At 42.3% G+C, this 4,174-nt stretch overlaps 1 long non-coding RNA gene across 4 annotated transcripts; it reads left to right on the top strand.

Moving 5' to 3' along the window:
• Nucleotides 1–537: 537 nt before the first annotated feature.
• On the top strand, nt 538–3,960 carry LOC124702985. Of its 4 annotated transcripts, XR_007002862.1 has the most exons (6): nt 538–1,118; nt 1,308–1,663; nt 1,970–2,054; nt 2,154–2,237; nt 2,351–3,141; nt 3,183–3,960. It is a non-coding gene; the product is annotated as an uncharacterized LOC124702985 (long non-coding RNA). The 4 variants fall into 4 exon arrangements; XR_007002857.1 differs by having other exon boundaries at nt 1,970–2,237; XR_007002858.1 differs by having other exon boundaries at nt 2,154–3,141.
• The last annotated feature ends 214 nt before the right edge of the window (nt 3,961–4,174 follow it).

Consider the following 4,174-nt stretch of genomic DNA (forward strand, 5'->3'; position numbering starts at 1 on the left):
CTGAGACGAACCAAAGATCGGTGAAACTGAATACAACGAAAGGAAACTGTATGGGCCAACAACAAAAAAATGAAGAAGACCAATAGCTGATGTAGCAACAGAGATGACACCTTTACATATATGACCATCGGTTGCTGTCAAACACAAACTACACCACCCACATCCTAGACAGCACGGGCGCGGCGTGCGCCGCGCCGCAAACTTCCTAGTACTATATATAAAAGTTAACCCCATTTGCTGGAACCACAATGTTTTAGGTACTGTTCATGGTACATTACTATATATAAAAGTTAACCCCATTTGCTGGAACCACAATGTTTTAGGTACTGTTCATGGTACATTTGCATCCAATCAAAATTTGACACGGTAGAATTTTTACTGTAGACTGATGGCGTGTGGGTTTCTCTTCACTTTTTTCTTCCCGTGTAAAATCCCTGGTGATCACGTGGGTCTTCGTTCAGATGGTCAAAGCGGTGGTGGGACCCATCACGGAACAGATACGACGTCTGGAATCGACGAGCGTGTCCGGTACTCTCTCGACTCTTCCCCAGATCATCTCTCCTATTGATTTCCTCCACCTCCCTACCTAATCTTCACCTCCACCTCCCTCCCCTGGAAGTTTCTCCCGCCCTACCCAATCTTGGCGGCAGGGATGACATAGGGTTTCGCCAGTTCTGCCCGTCAGCCGCCACGACCATGGGCTGATGCTCCATGAAGGCGTACCTGGAGGAGCAGCGCCGGGGGCCTCAGCAGGCGTCGGTGGGAGCCAGGCCGAGGGGGGCGGCGTTGGCTGGAGGAGCCCGTCAAGTGCCTGGCTGTGTCGTGCGAGTCCCGCGTCTGCTGACCGCTCCTTCCTTCCCTCTGTTTTCTCTCTCCGGTCTCCTCTCTCTCATCCAAAAACGTGTGCAGCGGCGGCGGAGACGGCCTCGACAACAGCGAGGATGGAGACGCTGCGACACCGTGTGAGCTCGAACTCCGATGTTGGAATCTTCTCATATGCTTTTACTTTTCTGTTCATGTTCTTCCTGTGAATTTTGGGGATTTTTGTTTGGTGAAATGGGCATATTGGATGTGGCGGCTAGATAGATGATTGGAGTACGGACAGTGCATCAGGCCAGGTATTACTTTCTTTCTCTCACTTCAATTCCAGTGTATTGGTAGCTTATTTTTCCTAACTACGTTGGTTAATTTGCTTGGCTGATGCATGGCCTGGCTGCAAATAAACATTAGGAAAATCTGGACCTTGGACCCTTCTTTTAGCCACTTACAGCAGCAAATTAATTATGTCTTTTACTCAATCTGGGCAGAGGATCAAGTGGGCATAGAGAAGATGGAGGAGGAGCAGATGGATGCCGCATATTCTCAGCATGAAAGCATACAACTTCCGGATAGATTTGTATCATTTCGTCTGAGTACCGCTGTTGGGGCTAAATGAGCTGTGGTGGATCCTGCTCTTTGTAGCTAACATTTCTCTGGTGATTTCATAGACTGACATGGTGTTCACTGAAATGCAAGGAAGACATAATTAGTGTGTTCCTCAGACCAGATGTGATTACTCATACATTTCCACCGTGGCTGTATAAGTAAAGAAAATTTCGGTCAGGATGATGAATTAATTGAATTGTCACCAAATGGAGTCTTGTGGTTCTTCAAAATCAACCAGGTCTATTCTCGCAGTCAACAAAATAGTTCCTCTTAGATTATTGTATGTCATTGTAGGTTGTTTGTAAGTTTCATGCAGTGCCACCTCCTTTGGTTTCCTGCCTTTTCTTTTAAAATAAATCTGTGTGATCATTAAGTTTATAATTAAAATTACTACTGAAATTACCTGGTATAGTTAGCTAATGTCTTCCTTCAAAGTAAGTTAAACACATCGTGTTCTGAGTTCTGCTAATTGGTACCGATAGTGGGATATATAGACGGATATGGATATGCAAAAAATGTGTCACTATCTCCTCCCTGTATGCAGATAAGAAAACAAGATAGGCAGCAATGGGACGTGAGAAAACAAGAGAGGCAGCGATGGGGCGTGCATGGGATGTGAATTACAAGAGGTTTATTGTGACTTTGATGCCTCTTACTAAATTTGGTAGGGTCATTCACAGGCTTAAGATCTCATTGGCATTGTTCCTGCCTTCCTGGGGTATGATTAGGCTGTTTTGCTGATAACACATCCAGATGATAAGACTGTTTAGCTAACCATAGACAATCCTTTAACTGGGGTAATGTTTGAAGAGGTATTTACAAGCTCTTTTCTATTTTTCCAATTGAAAATATCAGTGCAATTTAATTTAGTGGATTTCGCCGTTTGGTATTGTACATATGACTGTACCATCGTTTTCTCAAACAGTGTGACTGTCCTGCCCATGGTACATTTCATCAAATTTCAAGAACATCGGGTAATATTTGAAGAAATATGATAAAAAGCTCAGTATTTTTCCAACTTGCTTATTCACCTCAGATCCTAACTTATTCAACATTGAAGAAGATAGGAGCTAAGCCATCCATCTATTGAGATTTATCTCTGACAGGATGTGCGGAAAACCTTCTGTTATAATGTTTATGTGAAAAAAGATAAGCCTTTGGTTATATCTTAACTGAGTGAGGTGAAGAGGCAGTGGCTTACCTTATTTCTACCAGAAGCTTGGAATTTTTTTTCTCAGGTTCTGTTTTAGCCAATTTCAGCAGGTCATTTTATTGGCCCAAATTTTTGATCTAAACTAATCTTTCAATCAACTTAACAAGTACATCAAAGCAGCATGTCATCAGCGACTTAGAACATGACGGACTCGACCGGCTAGATGCAGTTAAATGTAATATGAGCCCAACTGCTTTTTTACTCTAATTCAATCCAAAAATCCCCTTTCTGGAAAGAATATATGTGGGCTGCTGGGGCCTCTCTTTTGTACAAATAGTCTCTAGGAAATGGGGAAAATATAAATTGGTAGACTGGGGGCTACTCCCTTTGAACTCAATTTCTGAATTTGTTTTCAGGATGCGCACTTTGGTGGCTCCCAGATTTCTTTTAAAGCGTTAAGTTGATGAAACCAGTTCTGTTTCATGAGCAGCCTCTCTCTCTCTCTTGGTCGGTTATTTGACCAGTGCTGACTTCTTATGATTCTCCCTGAACACATGTTTGTTGTGTTACGATTTCGAGTCTGTGAATCATCTATTTTTTGAAGGTGATATTTCTAAGACCGTGGTCTATTTTTTCTGACACCTTAGAGTGTGACCTGAGAAAGTATCCAAGATATTATATTTGCTCTAAACAGGGACGAAATGAAATGCACTATTATCAATATATGTGCTTCTGCAGTTCTGTGGTCTATTTGGAAGCTGCCTAACAATCTCTGTTTTCAGGGAAAAAAATGAAGAAGTTTGACCTGCATTTGGGATGCAGCGATCTGCTACATACGCTTCGGTGCCTCCCAGATATCCTTCAATGTATTGTACTTAGCATGAAAAGAAAATTGCAACAGGTTCTTGAGGGACCATGCGCTCAATTGACATACTGCCCTTCTATCGCCAAGAATTGCACAACATTCTCATCTATAGGAGGTTTAAAGAACTCTCATTCGTATTTGGCTACATACATTGCCATTTCTTTTGTGGTTAGACGCTCAGACAATTACAGGATTTTGGACAGCGATATCTGGATGAGATTTCTGGCAACTATGGTCAGCTACTCACGACTACAGGATTATGGGCACAGCTATATGGCTGACTTGGCTGACTTGGAGCATGTTTGTGAGTTTACCCCTTCTAATGTACGTGCTCAATTTTGGATGTATGGGTACAAGGAGACATAGCTCCAGCTCCTGAACATTTTACTCTAAAAGACTTAAGCTTTCATCGTTGTCATACAGGGTAGCAGTGAACTGTATGTAGTATGGCAGTGTCTATCGCCACTAGAACCGATGTTGTATACCAGTTTAATCTTTCCTCTCTGTTCAACCTGCATCCTGTTTCTGTCAGTTGTAGTATCACTCGCTGTATATATGTTAAATGATAAAGTTTGGCTTTCACCACATTTAGTATATGATTCCTCTTATATGCTTCGAAGCCGTTTAGTCTATGCACCTAATTGTTGCTTATGCTTATCGTGCTCAGTCTAAATTATACAACTTATATTCCTTTGTGCATGGGGATATTTCACTAGACAAATGCAGACTGT

Source organism: Lolium rigidum, chromosome 1 (assembly GCF_022539505.1).
Source record: "Lolium rigidum isolate FL_2022 chromosome 1, APGP_CSIRO_Lrig_0.1, whole genome shotgun sequence".
Taxonomy (NCBI): Eukaryota; Viridiplantae; Streptophyta; class Magnoliopsida; order Poales; family Poaceae; genus Lolium; species Lolium rigidum.